This window comes from Cyrtonyx montezumae, unplaced genomic scaffold, assembly GCF_038088225.1.
Source record: "Cyrtonyx montezumae isolate F1298 unplaced genomic scaffold, pur_monq_1.0 scaffold_6, whole genome shotgun sequence".
NCBI classification, from domain to species: domain Eukaryota; kingdom Metazoa; phylum Chordata; class Aves; order Galliformes; family Odontophoridae; genus Cyrtonyx; species Cyrtonyx montezumae.
In genome coordinates, this window is record NW_027072067.1 from 7624681 (window position 1) to 7638432 (window position 13752).

The window sequence follows — 13752 nt, forward strand, 5'->3', positions numbered from 1 at the left end:
CAAGTGTTGTTTACTTTGTAAGTTATAAATTACATTTTCTGTTACCACAGGAAGTTAGAATGGTTTGCTGTGTAAGTAAGCAACCCATATGTCTGAATATTTATCATCAGCAAACACAAGTAAGCCCTTGACAACTTGCAAGTAAAGGTGGAATATTCAAAACTAAAAACTTTAGCAATCCAGAAATGCTGATAATGAAAAATCTGGCTTTGTTCCAATGAGGAACACGTTATATTTTTAAAGATATTTAAGAATAAAGGAGATCAGACTTTAACTGCTGGCCAAAAGAAAATGGGTATCATCACTGAAAAAACCAAGCAGACCTATTATAATATTTATGAAAGAAAGTAAAATCCTTCTACATAAAGTAGGAATTAGCATATACCCATCTTCTTGCATAGAATTTTTGGAAAATTAAAATACTGATGATTTGATTTTCATGTCAGGCTACATCCAGGTATTCCTCCTAAGCTGCTAATCTACTCCTTAGAGTTCTATTTTTCCATTAAATCAGTGCATTCAGATAACTCCCACTAAGATAAAATGCAAACTGAATAATTTTTTTAATATATTACTGGGTAGATATGCACACGATTTAAAGAACAGAAATACTTCTTTTCTTTTGACAACATTTTTGTTGCTGTTATTGTTCTTGGTACATTAAGATACATATGCATACTTTGCTCAATGTTTCTCCTGTGAGGGGAGGAAACTATCTTATTTTCCAACTGAAGAAAGCCTACAACTCTAACATGATTTATGCATGGGGAAAGAAACAAGGGAAGAAGAATGAGAAGATAATCACACCCTTCTCCATGCTCATTATGCACAGGCCAGAACAAGACTGGCAAGAAGAATTAAGACAGAAAAGTCACTATATATATATGACAAAGTCTCCCAAAATCACAAGACACTTGGTTAAAAATAAACAAGATGACTTTTTGTTGTTTTATTTTTCTGAGTTGACCCAAGTGATTAGGACTGCAACATATCCTTCACAGTGCAAGGACAGCTATTCCAGCTGTCCAGCCTTTCCTCAGATCCCTCTGCTAGTGCTCCAGCTCTGAGCCCGCAGCAACACGCAGCCATCCGGCAGAAAAGGCACCTGCAGAGAGCCTTCCTGCAGCACGACCCCGCCGCTCCCCAGAACGATCTGAAACGCTCTGGCAGCCCAGTCAGACGTTCACAACCATCTGACTGCTTGGGGAGGCTGGGAGAGGGAGGACTTTCATCGGACAGCTGATCGTTGTAAGGGTACTACAAATTTGGCAGAATCATTTTTTAAACACAAGTTGATGATACAATCTTAGGTATAAAAAGCGTGATGGGTCCATGAATCTAAAGCCTCTGCAGATCAATGCTTTGGTTTAACGTCAGTTTTCTAGAAGTTACTTCACTGATAAGCTTCTTCTACAGTCAGTGGAGAGATGGGTAAAACTTTAGAGAACAATTAATATCACTGATTATCTATTTTATATTTTATTTAGTATTGATTCCCCCCAGATGTTGAGCTTGCCTTTATGCACCTGATAGGGACGTTTGGTGATTAATTCCCTTATTTTCAGGTAGATAAAGCTGCAGGGCGTTATCAAAGGAAAACTTTACAAGGAATACGATCAAATTTTACAGAATTGTTAGATAAACTGAAGGAGAAATTCTCACCGAACCTGAATGACAGAAGCATGTTGGCCAACAAGGAGAAATGAGTAATTCCCCAAAACGCTAGCTACAAGAATTGCACTAGAGCACTGAAAAAATGATGGCAGTTCACCATCTTAACAGATTTCGGTTGTTTAGGAGAACGGAGAATGAAACTGGTGAAACTTCTTGCAATACTGCCATTCCACTGTTTGACTTGTGGGACAAACTTTTGCAGGGAAGCAAGGTGTAAATCACAATGGAGGTGTTCTGCTCAGTTCTGTAGGGATAGCTACATTACACACTAATATGATAAGGATTGTCAGGATTCCACTTTTCATCACTTCAGCAATATTCTCAGAGAGCAGCCAAAGCTCTCTGAATCAAGTAAGACAGAACTTTACTACATGAAGACAAGATGAAGACATAGCCAATCTATCTGATTATAAGCATTATGTTCTTTTTATAAAGAGACTACTGTCAGTATATACTGACCACATTCTACACTTACCACTGCCTTCCAGATTCTCATATATATCATTTCCCATTTGGGATATTTAAGTGAAGTAAATGTTCACCTTTAAACTAACATTAAGCAGTAGTTTTCCATGTTACTTCCCAATGCATACTAGCACTTTAGACTACACACATTTTCTTTTCATTCATCAGAGGATTTCAAGATGTTTGACTGTACCCTGTTTATTTTACACAAATGTTATTCCTTTCTTACAGATGGATATGATCCGTTGAAGACCTGAAACATTTTATCCCATGGCAAAACTCATTCAGAATACCATCTGTTCATCCTGCAGGGGCACAGAAATGCCAGAAACTGTTTAACATTCCATAAATTAAGACTATATAATGGATAGCTCATTGTTAAAGTGAAGCAAAGAATCATTTAGAACCTGATGACAGATATTTATTTATCAGGGATTCTGTCTTAAAAACAATATTCAATGTATTACTTTGTGTATGGTCCCTTAAAAACATCACATACGACATTAAGCAGCAAAAGCACGTAACAACCCAGACTACCTTAATTCTTGACTTTATCTCCACTTTCATCAGGGTCAGTGAGGTCCTTTCTAATGACTCCAGGGGGTTTGCACTGGTCCAATGGGTTAGAACAACTTCACTGAAAAATCCACATTCTGTTCTCATTTACTCTGGGATGTGTATGCTCCATCTGCATGATGAACTCCCCAAGAGAGCCCAATTCAGCCCTCAAGTTGAAGAGTTTGTAAAATGTGTCTTATTTTATAGATGTTGCACTAATATGATACAATTACAAACACACACATACACCTTTTCAGTTATTTTTAAGAAATACTAGCCAGACGTGAACCATTACTTCTTATTCTTATCTACATCCAAATGCTAAAAGAATTTTAATCAATAGAAGGGCTGGGCATAAAATCCTACTACAAATATGCATCATTTTGCCATCCAAACAGAGAAACTACAGATTAAAGAGAAGTCAATAACCAAGAAAATAAAACATGCAAAAGAAATCAAAAGAGCTTAATTGGAAAAAAATGGCCCTAAAAGTCCTCCGCCCAAGAGGGGCTCAGCAGCGTGCCGCCCGGTGCGGCGGGTTCGTGGGGACACGGTGTCCTCCCGAGCATGCAGCCCTCATCCCACCCCGGGAGCTGCATGCCAGCTGTGCTCCCCCGGCTCACGGCACAAGTTGCTCTTCTCAAACCACAAAGCTGCAATCTATCAGTGTGTTTCCAAACTTGTTAGCGAAACGGAGAAATCAGTGACCCTTACACACTCTAAGTGGTAAAAGTTAGCATCTAAAGTTTGAGCTATTCGCCTGTGGACTCATTAGTTAAGACACAGAATTATTGCCATCCCTTTGTGAAGCTCTCACTGCGCTACGGTCAAATTCACAACAGGAAAGCACTTTTAACCCAAGCCTTGCCATTTCCAGAGACAATGCATATATATTTCCATCCCATCAGATCCCTGACGGTGGGGGAAGGGCAAAAGTGGTGGGAAGGGAGAATGCAACTTGAGAAGTGCTAAGTGTGTCAAAATTTGAATTACTTGGAGATATTTTGCAGCACAATCATCCTTTATGCTTGTGCAGCTCGGCTCATATGGCTCACATTCAGCCTGTCACACCGAATCACTGCTACTTCTTGACTTACATTAACAAAAACAAACCGAACTTTCACTTCAGTATGTGAGGTAAAATGCTCTCTGAATTCACAGTCAAAAGGCCAGAAGCAACATGAAAAATAATTGTTTTTGTAAGAAGCTCCCTTCTGAGGAGAGGCAAGAAAAGCCTGGGAAGATCTGAGTAATAGCACTAACACACATGTGGTGCTCATGGAGTATTCTGCAGAAAACCGTACTGTAAAAAGCTTTGTCCCTGAGCAGAGTAGGCACAGCTTTAGCAGTCTTAACTAACAAAGCAAATCCGCCTCTGTCTACTTAAGCCTTTAAAGTGAGTTAAATGGAAGGTATTAATCAAGAATTTTAGAGTCTCGTGAGCAGATAGAAAGTAAATCTGGAAAACAAAGTATGAAATCAGCAAGTAAACAGCCAGACACAATCTTAGCAACTAGCAGAACATAAGGCATAAAGCAAAGCCAGCACTCAGACAAAGTTACTTTATGCTTCTCCCAACAAATCTGCAACAAACATCCAGTTAGGAAAAATTTCTGCTGACCTGTGGATGTGCAGCACTGTAGATGCAGAGAGTTTTCCTATCACCTTTTGTTCCCAGCCATGTCAGCTGTGCTCTGCTCCAAGTGCTGCTTACACTCCCAAATCCCCTTTTCCAGCTCTATCTTAGGAACTGCCCAGATTTTGTAGTGTAATCTGAGCAGGGAAGTACCATGTGCCTATGATATGGTCAATTCACGTTTTACCCCCTGCAATGCTAAGGAAGCTGCTTCGCATTTCAAAGCCGTGCCTGTGACCGCCTGACCCAGGTATGGCCGGAGCACACCAGGGCTGCCTCCTCCACCCAGATGGGGCTGATAAACAGCTCATTTTCAAACACCAGACCCTGGGACGGGGACTTGCTCAGATGCTGAGGACCATGACTCCCTTTCCCCAGGGTGCAGGGCACAGTGGTGGCACAACCCCTACCTGAAGGAGCCAGCCCACTGCCCAGGGCCACCACTGCCCAGGGCCACCACTGCCCAGGGCCACCACTGCAGGAGCCAGCCCAATGCCCAGGGCCACCACCAATGCCAACTGCCCAGCCAACACAAAGCACTCCACTGAGAGCCTGCTGAGGTCCAGTGAGCCCCAGAGAAGCTCAGGTCTGGGACCTCTTGCAGTGAAGTCTTTAAATAAGACATGCTGCAAGACCCGAACCACTCCACTCCAGCATGGCCATCAGCTAAGTTAGAAGCCAGGACAGTTTCTTCTGTTAACAGAAGACAGCTTTCCACCACAAACAGACACACACACATGCAAAAAAATAAAAATAAAAAAATCAAAACATCCTCAAAACCTTTTTCTATTAATTCTCTTGTTAATGTTCTTCTATTTTCATTGATCTATTTTTTTCCATATTCACAGTCTTCATCATTTTCAAGCCTGCACTGCTTAAGATGAAATGCCTTTTTCCCTAATTCTGCACTAGGAAGAGTAAAAACAGTGGTGAAACTGAAAACACATAAAGTAGTGTGGTACAGAGGAGGCAGAACAGTTTTTGAGTCTCATCACTCCCACTTCTCCACACCCAACCACACCATCAGGTCCTAAAACCCAAGTGGTTTACAAAGGCACCAATCTGGTGTAGATTTTTCTTCAATGTTTAGAACTTGAAAAGGGTAAAGCACAAGCAGTCAATGGCTGTGCTAATCCCCAACTTTCTTGAAAGCAAATTCTGTGTAATCCCAATGTCAACACTGTCAAAGTTTCAAACATTTCTAAATCAAATTACACTGGGAGGTTGAAAGAGCATCCAGCCTCACTAGGCAAGGGCTTGCCAAAGAAATGAGAGATTTCTACTGATTTTCTTGGCCAAGCCTAGGCAGATGGAGGGAGAAGCTATAGCTGCATTCAAACAAGTGAGAAAGAGTGCTTAAAAAACATTAAAGGAAAGCAACAATCAGGGATCTTGGAAAAGGAAGGATCTAAGACAGAAAGATGGCTCAGAAGAAGAAAAGCTCTCAGGGAGCTTTAACTTTTGGCCAGAAGAAAGCAAAACAATGTCATGCAAGGAATCTTCTTTTTAAATGTTTAGCCTTGTGACTAACACCTGTAAATATCACCTCGTGTGGGATTTTTAATGTTCCTATAACAAATCTGCAGCTTTCCTTTCTTCAAACCCGATACTGTTAGATAGACCAGTTTATTCTACAACAAAGGTGTCAGTTCCATCTTCCCTGTTGAATAACATAACTAAAATCAGTTACATTTGAAATCAGAATGTGTATAAGTTAAAAATAACATATGATACTGGGCTGTTTAAGAGAAAAACAAGCAGTCTTCAGTGATGGATTCAAGATCTCAATCAGCTTGAAAATTTGATCTTAATCAGTTACAGTGACTATTGCTTACCAAAAAATAACAAAAAGGAAGTGATCTCAAGGGTTAGGAATTATGGCCAAGACACTTTCTTTTGCCATCTGTCTGCATTTGTGTTCACATGTGCCTCTGCCAAGCACTGGCATAATCTCCACTGTGCCATAGGCAGCACTCTCAGGTCCTCACCCCACGAACAACCCAGACTGATGCCAGTGGCCCCTCCAGTTCCCATATATCCCAAGCCCCCAGGGTCAGCGATGGGTGGAGAGCACTGCAGAGGCAGGGCAGGGCACAGCTAGCTGCAGACAGCCAGCTCTTTGCTGCTTCATTCCATTAGTCTGTAGAACAGGCTCTAATTTGCTGAGACGACAATTAATCAAATATCATTTTTTTCTGAGGCAGTTAATGAACAGGCAATTAAGTGTCTCAGTAATTATGAAATAACAGAAGGATATTCTGTGACAACTAGCAGCTGCTTAACAACACAAGACAGCACCCTGGTAAACCATGTCTGATGGGACGGGCAGCAGATACATCACTGGAAGGTCCTTGCATCCGCACTGCCACCATTTTTCTTCTGCCTCAGAGAGTGCCTTTGAGGCCTGCTCTGAGCAGCGTGCACTCAGTGCCATATGTGGGTCACCCCATGCCCCTGCTGCTGCCTCCCAGGGTTTTACTCTTCCTGCACACCAGACTACAGACATCCCTTTCCAGCTGCAGCTCCAGCTGCTGACTCCTGCCCATCTGTGTGCCCATCACTGCTCCTCACATGTGCAGGTGGAGGCAGTCAGGGAAAGGGTATGGCCAGGGGAAAGGGCAGCACAGCCCTGAACAGCACGGCACACCCACCGCCTGCAAGCCCATGGGGTATCATGGTATCTGGTGGCCCAGTTCCTATCTTTCCAGACTCCAGACAAATCCATGAAAGCTTAGTTCTGATCACATAAATCAGGGTAAGACTAAGATATATAAACACAACTTAATGCAGTACTAAGGGCACAAGGAAAGACATTTTTAAAACAAGCTTTCTCTTTTTTTTTTTTTTTTTAAAGCATTTCTTCAGTGGGAATTGTGCTGGAGCAAAGAATGCAAAACTTAGAAGCTTCCAAGAGCGGGTCATGTGAAATTACTGTATTTCAAGATTTTTCCAAATCACTAACATTTTGATTCTGAGTGCATTTATAAGAACCTGCCAACAAACAATTCTTCATCATCGCATCTGGCAACTTCTTGGACAGTCTGTAACTGACCTTCTCTGCTTCAGGTACAAGAGAAAAACAAACAAAGAACACAACTTTGTGGAGAACTCATCCATTTCTGCAGAAACTTTAGAGATTGACAATGACACTGCAGATCTTTTTCAAATAAAACCCACCCCCCACCCCCAGATAAGAACAAAGAACATCCTTTGTTTCAGACAAAGAATTTCAGGAGAAACCACAAAATGTTCAAGCAAAACATTTAACGTTTGATTTTCCACCCATTTTGCCAGCACTCTGAGTTTTCCCATAGTTCTAATATCAGTGTCAATGAGGAGGGGAGGGGAAGCAGGTCAGAAGGACCACAGTCACTCTGCAACTTAAAATCCATGCTATTTACAGAGTAAGAACAGGATATGATGGGGGGGGGGAAGCATTTTAAATTAGGTTTTTTGTTTGGTTTTTTTTTGAGAGGGGAAAGAGACATACCTATTTTACAAATCAGGAAAAAATCTAATTGAAAACAAGCTAGAAAAACTGAGTAAGCGTTCTTACACAAACACCGCTGTGCAAGTGCTTGCCAGGAACACCCAACCCTGCACCCCATCCTGGTGACCAACCCAAATGTCATGGGCTCTGTGCTCTGAGGGCAAGAGCCCAAACGTAAGGATGTCACCGATGGCAGACATTATTTAGTCTCTTTAAATGAGTTTTAGAGAAGCAGGCTTAAAAAGAAATGGAAACATTTCATTTTAAACCCAGTGGAGACTGCTTTATTTAAAACACACGCATGCTTGCCTGACACACACTTTGCTGCCTGTTTGAGTGGATTTTTCCAATGCAGAGATGTATCCCACTTAGCAGCACCTGGAACCTTAGTTACACATTAGGACATCACAGTAACCAGTAGTGCACAAGCAGGAAACAAAAAGGCATTTCTAGCCCTCAGAGACAGGCAACAGCAGACCACAGCAGCAAAACCAGGAACTGTAATTCAATGTGATGCTGTCTAGTCTAGAGGTATGTTTCAGGTTCGTGATAAACTGCCTGTTTATTTCCTCCACTGTTTAAATGAGGATAGGTTTTTGTAAATTTAAGTTTATCAGTCAATTTCCTTTTTGATCACCCACATCTTAGCTCTTTTTGTTTAAATGTAAAAATAACAGTGATGCACTAAAGGCTACCTGTTTGCCCAGACTGAAGAGATGTTATTGCACAGTCGTGTTCTTTTACACATCCTAAATATTCAGTACCCCAGGGAAGAGAGTATTATATTGATATTTCAAGAAGAAATGCAAAAATCGTGATGAAGAAAGAGAGATTTCTTCTCGTGCACTTTTACTATTCATGTGTGCATTTACAAAAGCCCACAGATTATTTCAAACACTTTCCACAGGGGATATCCTTCTGGCTGAGAGCAAGCAGCCATGTCAAAAACCAAACAGTGTGTCGGAGAGCAGAGTGCAGTTTTGGTTTTCCCTACAGGCAAGCTGCTGTATTTCAGAGCACGCTGCAGTTCCTCTTAGCGCATGGATCCATCTATGCTACTCCCTCAAATCAATCTGCTCTCTACAGTATCAGATTATATTCTTTCCAAGTGGCCATCCAAGTTTAATACATTAATCATACTCTTTCAAGATAATCAGTCAGTGTATTATATTGATTATTTGACAGAGTTCCACGCTTGAGTTAGATTACTTTAGGAAACTAAAAAAGGAAATAGGAAAAAAATGACATTCTACCAGATGTAAGTGTTCTAGTAACAAGAATTGAATCAGAGGGGAAAAAAGCCTCAACAGACATGGCAGAACCAGGGGGTGAGCCTTGGCAGCTCAAGAAGATCTCTACAGATGGATGACTTCCTGAAGCCTCTGCTGAGGACATGGTGCCCGCTGTCCCTCAGCTGCAGCTGTGCTGGTGCAGGGCCCTCTGCCCCACAGCTCCTTTCTCACATGGCTGCTGAGCAGCTCTTATTGTCCTCCCCACTGCGCTTCAGGAAGAAAAAAGACAAACCCAAAAGCCAGCAGGATTATCTTCAATAGTCTAATTAGTGGCTTCAGATAATCCACTTGATTTTGCCTAAAGCAAATTAGGCAGCACTCACTGGAAGAACACAGCCAGCAGATAGAAGGCTGCTGCCTCCTACTAGGAGGCAGTGGCAGCAATGGGAGGCAGTGAGCAGGCACAGCTGCTGCCAGGAGAGATGTGGCCGTGCTCAGAGGGGACAGAAAGATCCCTACTCAGATGCCCATGCTTGCTCAAAAGTTTTCAGATGTGGGAACGAGGCCCAACCTCAACGCAAGAGTAGCTAGCATCTTCTCTACCAACTCCATTAAAGGCCAGCAGTATATTCTGCAAAGCAAAACTGTATTAAAACTGAAACAAAATTGTGTTTTGGTATCAAAACTAAAATCTGGCAGTCTGATCTCACGCAAAATCCATCATGAGCAATACATGTGTGGAGGACAGCTGGAACAAATCCATGACATCTAGTGACATAGTAAGAGCAAACCTTGAACAAACAACTTTAAATCATTTGCAATACTACTGTGAATGGATGAAACCGTACTGTGCTCACATGTTGCAATAATTAATCATTTTTAAACAGTTGCTTTTAATTCTTAAAAAAAAATCATCACTGGCAGAAACATTCAGTTGTTGTTGGTGGTGGGTTTTTTTCCCCTTTCCAGTTGTATATTTAAAGTAGCATTCATCTGTGAAAAAGTCTCAGGTTATGCAGCACTTCAGGTTTATAAATGTATTCTGTCTCTCTTGTATCTAAAGTATCCCTCATACCAGCAGAACTTCACTAGCTCCCATCTTTATATAAGGAACCTGGCCTCCAAAGGCCAGTGAGCCATTAAGGAAAAGCAGAAGTCCTAGAAGTTACTTTTATAAAACACTTAAGAGTGGGATTGTCACAGAAACATGCACAACAAATTACCATTAATTCAAACAGCAATTCAAATCTCATAGGCATCCTCCAAACTTCTCCATGTGTGCATATCCAGTATCACCTTAAATGATTCACAGATCATTGGGTAACTAAGCAGGCCTGTCCATCGTGAGATAAATCAGCAAATTAAACACAGAACTATTCAGTCTGCACCACACCATCATCCTTAAGGAGTGATCCCACATCGATGACTGCCACAGAGCTCTGGTGATCTGTGAAATTTCCCAGAAAGTACTGCTAATGAGACCTGAACTAGGACCTGGGGAGGTATGTCGAGCTGAAGGTGAAGGACAGCATGAATGTGAGTGTGTAGGGCACATCTTAAGCTAATTTTGCCTGACAAACGTTTTAAAATGATGCTGGGCAAATGGCTCAGCTCTGGTTTAAGCGAAGCCCAGGGGACACAGATGGCCTCTCCTGGACGTGGCTGCAGCAGGAGCTGGCAGAGGACCAGCAACTGGCTGGTAGTCCCCCACCACACGTCTGGCAGGAAGGACAGAGGGAACATTCACAGCACTACTGCAGACTCAGCTTATTTAAGTCAAAACAAAGGTGGTTTGAGCTAACCTGGCTGACTTTGCAGCAAGGTAGATTAAGAACACCCAGAAGACCCCTCTCGCCAGCTCTGCTGGGGATATAACTTTTGCTGGTTATATTTTCTGTTTCCAAAGAAGTCATGTATCCATGCCCCAGGAATTGCTTTTTCATCTCTCCTTCCATCAGCAGTCTAGACAAAACCAGGCTAAGACCCTTCTTTCACCAGACATGTACAGGTGTAAGGGGTTAGCAGTTACTAGAATGTTTTGCTGATACAGGAAAAAATGAGCTCCTTGTCTCCAAGGTTTATTCACTGAATAGCATCAAGAGTAAAAACAAGAACTAAACTGAAGGCAGTTTCATTCTAAGGATCCAAGAAAATAAAAACCTACAAAGATCAGCATGGAAGAAGTCTCTGAAGTGAGAAGGAACAGCTTTCAAACTTCCACTTTGCTTACACTTCTCCATGGCTTTCCCTCCCCAGTGTCCCCTGAGCCCTGCCCACCCCACAGACGCAGTGCAGCTGCATGCAGCTGTCCCACGGTGCAACCAGGGAGCACTACTCCCGGTGCCTCCACCCTGTCTCACAATCCCATGCTCCTGGCACCAGCCTGGACAGCTCAGCAGTCATTGCCTGCCTTCATTCATAAAAATGAGACCACATCGAGGAAAGCCACAGGATCTAGTGCACTCAGCAGTAAATGTCAGTGAGATCTCCTGGCCACTGTAGGAAGCCTGGAGGTCACATCTGGACAAGGACATGAGGGCGAGCTGCATGTGAGAATCATGACAGCGCTCTAACGTCTCTCTGAGTTTGGATTCAGTCCACAGCGCTCATTAGCAAGCAAGTCAGACAGGAATGTATGTCTCGCATAAAGCAGAACAGTTGATGTAATTAGCACAACTTTATTTTCATGAACAATATATTGGGTTTGTAAGAATTGAAAGGTAACTCAAAGGGGCTGACCTCCCTCTATGCACGTTCAGAAGGAGCACAAATGAGCCACAAAAGAGCTGCAATTTCATAGACCAATTTCATATTTAAGTGGGATATATGATCGTTTCAACAGCTTGATCTCTTAAAGGAAGACCGCAGCAATGTAAGCAGGAAAAAACAAGCCAGCCTTTGGAAAGCCCCCCTCATAAAACTTTTTTAGCTCCTGATCAGCACGAACTGCAGAGGACCCCTGGGACATTAACTTCAGGCCCCTGTTATTAAAGGCAACACGTCACATCCAGCAAAAAGAAGGTTAATACTATGCCAATGAGCTGGCAGGAAATCCAAATTTCTAACCCAAGAGAATGGGGGGAAAAGCTAAACAAAAGGGAATACGTGAGACCATAAAATTCTATCAGAGCCTTATTCTGAGCATATGGGCTGCTGGTACCTCTAAGAAGAGATAAGAAGTAGAATAATTAAGAGTCAAGGTTCTTTCTGCCACTTGGGATCTGCATATGACTTGAAAAACATTTTGGTACAGTTCAGCCCTGGGACAGGGGAGGAAGAGGAGATCCCAGCAGACACAGCCCTCTCACTGGGTAGTTTAAGGCACCTGTGACCATGGCCACCTCCAGAAAAGGTGGGAGCATTCTCCAAGGCTGCTGGCTCAGGAAAGTATCAAGCAATTCCAAAACACTTTGGGGCCTGCTAGCCACACTCTAGCTCCCTCAGGATATGATGCTGAAACACCAGAAGGCAGCTGTAGGAAAGTTTGTACCCAGTAAAGTCTTTGAACAACCACAGAAATCTCCAGATAATGTAAAGGACTCTTCTGCTTTTGCCAGAAGCAGTTAAGATTTCAGCTTTTACCCACAGATCAGGTGAAGAAACTCCAAGGCATGGGAAAATTCCCAAGTAACAGTTTGAAAGAAACCACCACTGTAAATATTTGTCATGCCCCAGAGTAAAAGAAAGAAAGCAGCTGTGAAGGGCAAGGCTCAGATTGGTTCACAAAATATATAAAATCTAAGGGCATGAGGATGACAATCAGGTTACTCTCCACACCCAAGAGTCTCCATGTAGGCTTTGAGAACTGGGAGCAGATACTGGACACTACAGCAACGAGAAACCTTAAGAGATCAAGTGCAAAAAGCAGGATTTCCAACACAGAGAGAAAGCAGGCCACAGTATGGATTTCAGATGAAGCTGCTCTCTGCTTTTGCAGATCCTGAGGAATGAGCATCCCCAGGACTAGAGCAGTTCTGGCCATGTGGAAATGCCACAGCACTGCCCTTTCTGTTGTTGGGGAACTATCCAGTAAAACGAAATATTTAAAAAACTAAGAAACAAACCATAATAACAGGGTTGAATACCAACCAGAGCCACAGCAGGTGGGAAAATGCTGTCTCCCTGGACTGCTGCTCTTGAGCTATCTACCATTAGAGCCAAAAGCCAGCCTGGGGTGCCTGGAGGGCTTTGTGTTGCCCACTCACAGAATAAAGCTATGCCAGCAAGCACTCCAGTGCAGACTCCAGCATGGTCATGGGTCAGGGTACAAATTCAAATAAAGATAGCTTCTGACAGCTTCACGTAGATCAGATAAATTTGTCAGTCTATGTTGATGTATGACCACCTAATATAACTGAAAAGGTGTTAAAGTGAGCGGAGAGGTGGATGAACAGAAGGAAGGAAAAATGTGAGGGAAGTCTCCATTCAAGAAAACACTTGAATTTAAAGAAAAAAGCATTTTTCCTACTATTTAAATACAGAGAAGCTTGTGTCTGCCTACTCTCCATCCCAGTGCAGCCTGCAGAATATCTTACTGCAGTAGTCCCAGACCAGGAGATCCACAAGAGTGGATCACTGAGATGTTACTGAGACTGAAGGCCTCAGCTCCTTTGCCACTGGATTCTTGTCTGGAAAAGGTGAAAGTGGAATTGAAACTGGGGGATCTTTAACATCTCTTCCAACCCAAACCACTCTAT

General features: G+C 42.5%; 1 protein-coding gene across 1 annotated transcript in view; it reads right to left on the reverse strand.

Annotated features, from left to right (window-relative positions):
* FBLN2 (fibulin 2) overlaps positions 1–4442 on the reverse strand; it is an 83727-nt gene extending 79285 nt beyond the window's left edge. The window contains exon 1 of the mRNA XM_065749253.1: positions 4319–4442. The gene's annotated coding sequence lies outside the window, so the exon portion shown is untranslated. The remainder of the gene's footprint in view (positions 1–4318) is intronic.
* Positions 4443–13752: the final 9310 nt, after the last annotated feature.